This window comes from Myotis brandtii, unplaced genomic scaffold (genome assembly GCF_000412655.1).
Source record: "Myotis brandtii unplaced genomic scaffold, ASM41265v1 scaffold123, whole genome shotgun sequence".
Taxonomy (NCBI): domain Eukaryota; kingdom Metazoa; phylum Chordata; class Mammalia; order Chiroptera; family Vespertilionidae; genus Myotis; species Myotis brandtii.
In genome coordinates this window covers 9,919,730-9,930,619 of record NW_005354291.1, presented here as the reverse complement: position 1 = coordinate 9,930,619, position 10,890 = coordinate 9,919,730, and the positions used below count along the sequence as shown (strand labels likewise).

The 10,890-nt window shown below is 40.2% G+C and overlaps 1 protein-coding gene across 1 annotated transcript in view; it reads right to left on the bottom strand.

The window, feature by feature from the left end:
• The window catches only part of ENPP1 (ectonucleotide pyrophosphatase/phosphodiesterase 1), a gene marked incomplete at its 5' end in the record, with an annotated part of 61,060 nt that overhangs the window by 49,254 nt on the left and 916 nt on the right, over positions 1 to 10,890 (bottom strand). The window lies entirely within an intron of this gene.

Here is a 10,890-nt window from a genome sequence, read left to right as displayed (position 1 = left end):
CAGTGGTTCTCAACCTTCTGGCCCTTTAAATACAGTTCCTCATGTTGTGACCCAACCATAAAATTATTTTCGTTGCTACTTCACAACTGTAATGTTGCTACTGTTATGAATCGTAATGTAGATATCTGATATGCAGGATGGTCTTAGGCGACCCCTGTGAAAGGATCGTTCCACCGCCAAAGGGGTCGCGACCCACAGGTTGAGAACCGCTGCTCTAAATTGACAAAGTGCAATAAGAGCAGAAGTTCACTGAAATATACCTGAGCCCTTTGAACTCCTAATTCCATGTTATGCATATAACACACATGGCCCATGTAAGATAAAGGACACAAAGTCCCACTGAGATGTGGGACTCAGACCAGACTTATGCACCAGCCAACAGGTTTGTTCCCTCTTACCTCACACACTTGTGTCAGTTAAAGGAGATAAAGTGCTAACATAGGGTCTGACAAAGAGTAAACTCAATGAAGGCATGTATGGATTCAACAAACATTTACACAACACTCACTGTGTACTGGACAAACACTGCCTAATAAATGACCACACATGTATGTCACAGAGCTTTAGGAGTGCTGTGAACAGATGAAACTACTCATGCTAGGCCCTTGAGTTACTCAAGCAATAAGAAATCAGGCTAAAGAGAATATTAAGTTGAGGAGTACACATTTCCCCACTCATGTGGCATCTCTGGGAGACTCTAAGTGGATTCATAATGAAGGGAAGTCATTATTTTAGGAAAACTAATAATAAACCATACAAAAAAGACACAACCAATGTCAATGAAGTTGAGAAGTGAATAAAACAAAAATGTGTACTAAAAAAAAATATTGGGGACTGATTATGCCTGAGATACTACTAAAGATGGTTTCAAAGTTTACCCCATGAACTAAGGTTAGTGCAATAAAAGTCTCAAATACTATCCGTGAAAGACACACTGAAAAGCTTTCTAGCCAAAATAAATTCACAACTGCACATAAGTGAAAAAAGGAAATGGTACCATATATGCAGTGTGATCCCATTTTTGTAAAAAAATAAATAATAAGTGATCCATCGGGAAAAAAACCACAATATAAATAGCATATAATAAGACAGCTCTTTTTATAGTCTTCTTTATACTTTTTTTTTGCATTTTCTGAACTTTCTGTGATATGTATTATTTTTATAACAAAGGCAAAATATTGTAAGCTCTCTATGCAAAGACTTTAGACCTAGAAAGAACACACGTAATCTGAACCCCTCTTTTTATGGTTAAGGAAACCAAAAGTCAGAGGAGCAAAGCGACTGTTCAGAGGTCACCAGGTAAATCATTCCCGTGACTCCAAGTTTAGGACTCTTTTCCTGACCCCTGTCTCTCAAAAACCTTTGTCTGAATCATCCCAGAAAGATCAACGTTCTTTTTCCCTTTGAAAGTTTCCACGAGATGACACATGTAAAGCACTTTCATATGTCAACATGCTTTGCATTTACTTCCCTTGAGTTGATTAGTGAGATATTTAAATAAGCCCTAGCCAGTTTGGCTCAGTGGATAGAGCGTCGGCCTGTGAACTGAAAGGCCCCAGGTTCGATTCCGGTCAAGGGCACATGCCCGGGTTTGTGGGCACGATCCCCAGTGGGGGACTTGCAGGAGGCAGCCGATCCATGATTACCTCTAACCATGGATGTTTCTATCTCTCCCTCTTCCTTCCTCTCTGAAATCAATAAAAATATATTTAAAAAAATAAAAAAATAAAAATAAATAAAATGCACAAAAATTTTTTTAAAAGATATTTAAATAAATAGTGTACAAGTATAGAGTTGTTTTCTACTTATTTCCCTGGTTAATCCAAAAATAGAAAAGACCAACACAGCCTATTCATAATGCTCCCAACCCACACCCTTCCCACTTGAGTAAACTTCATTCACCGGTTCCTACTCTCCATAAGGTTCTAATCTAAATGATGCTGGATGGTACTTTATAGGAAGCCAGTGTGTTTGGCCCAAGTATTATGGAACACTCTCTGTGCCAAGGACATTGAACCTGATTCAACATCACTTGAAAAGCCCTGGTATAAGATTTCTTTGTTTTGGTTTTGCATCAAGTATATTGTTGACTGTGGAGAAGGTGCTGTCGTGGAAACTTTGAAGACCTCTATTGGTGGTGAGATGTAAGGTGAAATCTACTTGATATCCTGATAGAGAAGTGGTTGAATTGGAAAGAATGTCAGAATGTTATCAGATCACACCAAAGGCAGAAGATTGGCACAGCTGAGAGCAATAAAGAGCAATTGAAGAACAAGCCAGGGAAGAGTAAGGAAGAGGCAACTGCAATACATGAAAGCAAATGAGAACACAGGTAGGATCCTGAGAAATAGAGACTGCACAGTGAAGGGAGTAGGAGACTATGTATCCAGTGTCCTTCACACAGGAGAAGAGCAATGGGCTGCTTTCACCAATGAACCCCTAAGGTCCAAGGAAGGAAAGGGGCAAAATGCAATCAGCAGCAGCAGCAGCATTTGAACCCAACACCAATATGGTTGAGGTCAAGGAACATTTTGTAATGTTTTTATTTCTTTATCGTAGCATCATGTATGAAGTCAATGGCTGAACAAGGGTTGATTAGAAGCCTCAGCTAAAGAAATTCCAGTAGCTATGCCTCTGTACCAATCAGAGCCTATGGGTGCTGCTCCTCACACTTTCAGATGCAGACAAATCCCTGGGGATCTGTGGAAATGCTGACTCAGGTTAGGTCTGGGAGGAGGCCCAAGATTCTGAATGTCTTACAAGTTCCAAGGAGGGGTGCTGGCATACTGGCCTGCAGATCACACTTTGGGGAGCAAGGATGTAAAGTGGCTTCTGAGGAAGGAAAAGTAAAAAAACAATCCCATCACACTGACGCTTAGCAATAACAAGAAAAACAACCACTTATTCAGGGCACACTATGTGCCACTTTGTATATGATATCTATTTAATTCTCCTACAACACCTGACATGGTTTTATCATCTCTCTTTTGTGCTTGTGGAAGCTATATTCAGGAAACATAAGTTATTTGCTTACAGTCAAACAGTGCCAGGATTTAAACCCACATGTGTCTGCCTTTAAGACCATTTGTCAATAAGCTACAGTGATGAGATTAAGAAGTTTATTAGTTCTGTGATTTTGGAAAGTCCCCCAAATTTCTCTGAGCTGTGAGTTTTTTCATCTCTGGCATGGGAATAATGGCAGAGCTGTGGTTTGGACCAAAGGAGGTACTAGATGTAGGAGAATTTTAAAATCTATAAAGAGCCTTATTTAAATAAAGATACAATTGTTGTAACTAACTGATTCCTTTTTGAGAAAACATGCACCAAATACCCAAGTCTGAATAACCACAGTTTGTCAGTTGTTCTTTCTACTAAAAATAATGCTCCATGAAAAGAAGCAGCTATATCAACTTACAACTCAATTGCACAACTGCTTTCCCTCCAGAAAACAATGGTACCTCAGTATGCAGCAGATGTGCTACGCGCACACCTACAATTTTGTCCTACAGAATACTAAACACAGGTAAATTAGGGTTGACATTTATTAAAATCTGCTTCATTGTGGACATTTTTACTGCTTCATCTAGTACATTCTTATAAGCAAAATATATTTTTGTATTGCAAGTGCATGCCTACTTGTACAATTGGTGCCATTGCCTTGATTTCCACTAAGGGGAGAGCAGTTTTACTGGCACCATGTTTTAATACCATCAGTGTAAATGTCAATATGGTGAAAATGGCAAACAACATCTTACTATTGATGTTAAAGTACTTTGGACTTCATGGTCCCCCTGAAAGACCCCCAGCGATCCACAGGGAGCCTTTGAGTACTGCCACCTGAAATATTTTGGCTGAAACTCTACCTGTGTTATCTTGTTTATAAACATATTTATCCAGAACCACATAAAAGTACTCTGGAGAGCACGAGGCTCTATTTAAAAAAAATCTCGTGGCAGTTGCACAACAGCAGCACAGAAAACCACTGGAGTTTTTCAGTTCTCTCTCTGTGAGCTCCCATGCACTCTGGATGCTCACTCGCATCAAAGAGCTTCTCAGGGGAAGAACCACACTTCAGAGCAAGCTGCATTCTCAGGATTCTGCTCCTGAAAACCAAGATAAAAGGATCTGTAAGGGTCCCCAACTCACCTGTGAGAAAACGTCTGCCACCTAAATGTGGGTAAAGTCCTAAGATAGGATGAGAAAATGATCCGTCCACACCTGAGAAACTCCCTCCCTCCAAAATGACTTTCTATCATAGCTATTATCCTAGTCTAGGACAGATTAAATGTATTAAGAAGGAAACTCAAAATAAGAAGAAAGCCACTTTCCTGTCTATACTGGAAGCTCACAATAACCCAGGACCATTGACTTCACACAATGCACATGGCAAATGGATGAGATGGCAACAGCCATTAGTCCAGAATAAATGAGCTAAAAGTCCTTTCACTTATAGTCTATTTAGGTGCATTCCTGTCTTCGTCTGCTCAGCTACTGTAACAAAATACCAAGACTAGGTGGCTTAAACAACAGAAATGCATTTTCTCAGAGTTCTGGAGATGGAGAAGACTAAGATCAAGATGCTGATCAATTCTTCCCTGGTTTGCAGATGGCCGACTCCTCCTGTCCTCACGTGGCCTTTCCTCATTGCATGCCCCAAAGAGATACAGGGTAGATCGCTCTCTCCTCTCACTCTTCTCATAAGGCCACTAATCCCACCAGGGGAGTCCCACTCTCATGACCACATATAAACCCAATTATATCTCCCAAAGGACCTACCTTCAAATACCATCTCATTGGGAGCAGGGCTTCAACATATGAATTGAGGTGGGGGGGGGGTGGACGCACACACACATTCAGTCCATTACAATTCAAAATATTCCAAATCACAATCTCTGGGATTGGAGCCCAGGAATCCATGTCTTTAAGTTCCCAAGTGGTTCCTATGCACACTAATGTTTGAGAATCCTGATTGTAGCTCTGTGAGCCAGATACGTTTCCTTCTTTGTAAAGTAGATTGTCACCATACTTTCCTACTTCGAAGTTGTTGAGGTATTGAGGATCAATTAAGAATACATGGGAAGCCCTCGCCAGTTTGGGTCAGTGGAAAGAGTGTCGGCCTGCTGACTGAAGGGTCCCAGGTTTGATTCTAGTCAAGGGCGCAGGCCTGGGTTACAGGCTCAATCCCCAGTGTGGGGCATGCGGGAGGCAGCCAATCAATGATTCTCTCTCATCATTGATGTTTCTATCTTTCCTTCTCCCTTCCTCTCTGAAATAAATAAAAATATATATTTTTTAAAAAGATGTTTAAAAGAAAAAAAATAATATATGGGAAAATGCTTTCAAAAACTGTAAAGTGCTATGTGGATGATTATAATCATCTAAGCTTTTACTACTGACATCTCAATCAAATCTTATTCTAAAAACTACAAGTGAGTGAGGAAGCCCTAGCCCATTTGGGTCAGTGGATAGAGCATTGGCCTGAGGACTGAAAGGTCCCGGGTTTGATTCCGGTCAAGGGCACATACCTGGGATGCAGGAGGCAACCAATTGATGTGTCTCTCTAACATCATGTTTCTCTTCCTCCTGTGTCTCTCCCATTCCCTTCCACTCTCTCTGAAAAAAAAAAAAAAAAAAAAAGGAAGAAAGAAAGAAAAGAAAGAAAAGTGAGTAAAGAAGGAGAAAATAATGAAAAATATAAAGATGTTATCCTAACTCTTGTAATTCAATCTCGGATAACGAAAATACTCAGGAACTAGAGTAATCTAGTTAATATTTAGTTGAACATTCTAGTCATTTTTTTAAAATCCCTCTTAAATGTACTTTCTTTCCTTGGTAAACACATAACTTAGCTCTGATTTGATGCCAAAGGGTTTTCATGTTGGGTCACCATTCAGATGATTAGTTCTTGTTGCATAGGATTTAGGCTTAGAAGAGTAATCTCTGTTCTGCTAAATGCATTTTTGCTTATTTTTTGTTGTTTGGAGGATATTTCATGGTTGATAGAGGCATGTTTATTTTAAACAAAGGCAGAGCTCTAATTACAAGTTGTATTCCAAAAACTTATTTGTCCCTAAATTGTTTAGAATTTGAAATGCCCTTCCTCCGGGCCAAAAAAAAATTATAAATCACAACTAAGTTCTCTGGCTTGTCCAACAAGCCCGTAGTATAGATAAAACACATTTTCTATGTCTTAAAAGTCCCAAATGTTTGCAATAGAATTATCAAAAACAAAATTAGGATATGATGGGGCAGGAAACAGCAAAACAGAATGTCCAGAGTTAACTGGAAAAGTAGAATAGAAGGGGAAAAGAAACATGTTGAATGGGTATCTCTGAGAAAGAGACTTCATGGAGTATAAACAGCTAACATATAAATGCTGAGAGAGAAAAAGACTAGAATATGACTCAAATCAGAAGATAAGAAGTAATAGAAAGCAAGGCTGGAAGAAAGAGTTCCTTACTAGACCCACAAAGACTGAATTTGGAGTGTGGCAGCAAAGTCACGTGAACAGAAGAGGCCTTGGTATAAGGGAAGGAGAGTCATGTTTGTACCTGCAGGATGGCCTTACTTGTACGTGCCAGATGGTCGCATTGAGTTGTCTGTACCTGAGCAAATGCCCAATGGCTACATCCCAATTCTGAATCCAAGTTATTGTAGGGGCCCTGTTTGGTCTCTTAAGTAGATTGGCCTTAGTTGTAACTTTTATTTATAGTCCATTCACTGTCTTTTTCTTCTCCCTTTTATAGCAATAACTAGAGGCCCGGTGCATGAAATTCATGCATGGGTAGGGTCCATAGGCCTGGCCAGTGATCAGGACTGATGGGGCCTTCCGGCTGCCAACAGGGGCCTCTCTTCCCCAACTGCTGGCTGCCAGCCGCCAGCCTCGGCCTTTCTTCATTCCGCACCACTCCCTGGTAGTCAGCGCATGTCATAGTGAGCGATAGAACTCCTGGTCTCCTGGTTGAACTCCCGTGGGAACACTTTGCACATTAGCCTTTTATATAGAGAGATTATATTACATTATTACATATATTATTATATATTATAGTGATAATTATTATTATTCACTAATAAAATGCTTAATCTTCTCCCTGAATTTACACCCAAGTGTCATCTCTATTAGTGCATCTATGTTTGAGTTCCTGCCCTTCAAATGGCCATCTGAGTAAGTAGTTGCACATTTACTAGTAGTCTTCCCATCTTGCCCTTTTCCAAGTCAAAGTGTCACTAGGTCTAAGTGAAAACACAGTGCATTCATTCATTCATTCATTCGACCAAAGGCTGACCTTGAGTATAAGGCACTGTGTTAGGTCCCGCAGTAAACACAACAGTCTTGTTGGGTTCCCAGAAATCTTTGGCACATTTTATTAGAAAATGTAAAACAAATACCACAAGGAGCAAATAGAAGACTTCTCTGGCCTCTAAGATGCTCTGGTTATCTTGAAATAAAATGCAAAACTATCGCTGGATTGATGCAATGCAAGTAAGATTAAGAGCAAAGAACTATCCTGAATATTCTCCATGCTGTATTCTTAGAGATAAGATAATGTGTTACAAGAGGAAGGACAGAGAAGCTAACATTCACACCCAAATTTCTGATAAACAAGGCCAACTACTGCTACTTACAAAGATGCTCTGGTCATTTTGCAATAACATGCTAAACTATGGCTGGACAGATGTTAAATTTCATAAACCAAAGAGCAATGTCAATTCCAAGTCAGATTAAGAGCAGAGAATTATCTTGAATATTTGCCATGCTGTATTCTAGAGATAAAATAATGTATGGCAAGCGGAAGCAGAGAGAAACTAATAAAATTAATAACATCCACACCCAAGCCCTAGCTGGTTTGGCTCAGTGGATAGAGTGTCAGCCTGCGGACTAAAGGGTCCCAGGTTCGATTCAGTCAACATGCCTGGGTTGTGAGCTCAATCCCCAGTTGGGGGCATGCAGGAGGCAGCCAATCAATGATTCTCTTTCATCATTGATGTTTCTCTCTCTCCCTATCCCTTCCTCTCTAAAATCAATAAAAAAATATTTTTAAAAAAGAAAGAATTCTTTCATTGAAAGGTGAAAGTAGCCTTCACTCACCACCACTGAGACACAGGGGTCTATATATTCAAAAGTACAGCAGAAGGTCACAAATAAAAATAATGTTATAGAACAGCAAACTGGAGAATAAAGAAATTTACTGCCATGTGATTGAAAGTTATCTGACCCTAATTACGCCAGGGGACAAGGACATTTCAAATAAATGTTCAAGTCCAACCTCAGTGGAAGTGGACATTTCAGTTCAAAAGTTAATTTGGAATCAAACAAAGGTATTTAACATGCCTACTGAGGCATCTAGAGAATACTACTTTCTATACAAGTAGAAAACGCTTGTTGGAGTTTTCTGCAGAATGGCTTAATGCCTAGAAATAAGCATTTCCAGGGCCTACGGCCAAAAGTCCCCAGAGCAGAGCCAGCTGGTCTCCCCCTGGGATCAAACTCGATTCAGGAGAACCAGGGCGGGGCAGGATCTTCCCCTCTGTACCCACCCTGACATACCTACTCCTCATTTAAGTTTATCTGAAATATCTTCAGAAAAATGCAACAGTAATATTGTCACTGATTATCTCCTGCAAGGCGAAGCTTGTGTTTATCCTGCTAGATAAAACTGGCTGAGGACCTCCCCAGTGGCTGGCCTCATCACCTCAACACCAGATGCAATGAGTCAACCCATTTCTCCAGCTTTGTGAAGAGTGTGCTCATGTTAAACCTGAAAAAGGAATCCCATAATTGCAGCTCCTTTCCAGAAGACATGTCCCAGAGCTCTTTGATGACAACTGTCACGTTCCTTTTGTAGACTTTTCCCTTTGGAACTGCATCGTTTGGAAAAGGTCTGAGGGGGAGGAAGGGGATTGAAGTAGGGAAGGGAAAGAAGAATGAGTAAATTAAGAGTTTCAAAAATACAGCAATGTGTTTTGGTGGATATTAATGCCCACAGTACTACATCGAAAGACATGGGGCAAAAATTCTTTCCAATTCAATTTGTGTGAGAGCAAAAGACCCCACCTCATGAGATTTAAAAAAAAAAAAATTCAGGATTGTCCTACTTGTGGAAGTCCTAGCACACTTTCATGTCAAATACCGAGTTGTGTCATCAGAGCATAACGGAATGCGGTTTCACCAGGGGATTGCAGAGGCCAAAGACTGGAATGCATGTTCCAAAGGTACACCTTCACTGACGCTGACTGTGGATCTCTGAGTAAATGAGCAGGAAAGATTTAGAAACTAAATTCAGCAACTGGAAATTTAGCAACCTTTCAAGAGTTTGGGCAGTTAGATATGATTTTACATTGGAGTTCACATACAGATTCAATGTATAATTGCTGAGTACCTTGCAGTGTGCTAAATACTGAAAGTACTGATACTAAATAATTTAAGTGATCTGAATGTAAAAGCTAAGGTCTCCCCCATTAACAAAAGCTAAAAAGATGACTCTAGACAGCAACTGAGTTCTCATCGATATCATGTGTTCTAGACTTAAATTGTGGTACATGATGCAAAAATATATCATGAGATAAAAATATATGTGATCTGGGACACTACTCTTTGAATCTTAGGCTTATTTTTTTTTTAATCCTCACCCTTGGATATATTTATTGTATTGATTTTAGAGAGGGAAAGAGAGAGGGAAACATTGATGGGAGAGAGGAACATCGATTGGTTGCCTCCCCCACGTGCCCCAACCAGGGATCGAACTCTAAACCTGGGTATGTGCCCTGACTGGGAATTAAACCCGAGACCCTTCCGTGCACAGGAGGATGTTCCAACCAACTGAGCCACACTGGCCAGTATATGACATTATCTCTTTACTCTAGGAATGTTGGTTCCTCAAAATACATCTCCATGATACCCAAAACATAGTGAAAATGTAAACTCCTATGAAAGGAAAAAAGGTTTCAAAATCAGAAGAGATATTCTCTACACAGCATTGTTCAATCATAATATGTAGGTGAGGATATATTTTAGGGTACACTGTACACGGAAATCTGTTCTTTCCAAATAACACAATTTACTTCCTCACATACATTGTTCCATTTGATCCTCACAATAATCCTATGCGTTGTGCAATGGGTTGATGTCCTCATTTTAACACAGAAGAAACTGAGTTTTGGGGAGAGAGAGGTTACACAAGGCCTCAGCAATTAATAACAGCCATAAAACCAATAACACGTGTTTCTGACGCTCAATCCAGCCCTTCTCACCACAAATCTAGACTGAAAAACAACCCCTTCATGTCATCAACTTGACTGTTGATCCTGCAACTATCATCATAAAACAGCAGAGGAATAATGAGGATTTTTGTTATCAACAAAAACCGTGTAATCTATGGTTAAAAGAGTGGACACTCACATGACATGTATATTGATGGGCTTTCTGAACAGCTGCAAGGAAATTCCTAAACCGAGCCAAAAGAAAAAGTATTTTCTAAAGTTCCTGATAAAACCTGAGCTCTGTTAAATCTTTTCGAGTGGAATCAGTTAAGAATCAGAAAAGTCATTAACACTGCACCCTGAGCCACCCAGAGCCCGCCCTGCGGGGTAAAACACCATGGGTGGTTCCTAAGACCAACAGCTTTCCAGCTGGTCATTTCCCCTCTAAACACCTTGTACTCTCTGTGGGTTACAGGTGGCATTTCTAAAGATCACATTATTCTTTTTAGCAGCCTGCTTTCGTAAACAGACTCTTTTATGAGCATCAGCTAATACCACTGAGAGTGAACTATCCCCCTGGGGTAAAAAGGAGGCACGGGAGTAATAAGCATGTATTCCGCCTGCAGAGCGGAGCGTGAAGGTGAACATCTGAATACAGGCTGCCTCTCTCCGGGCCCGGGTGCTGACAGC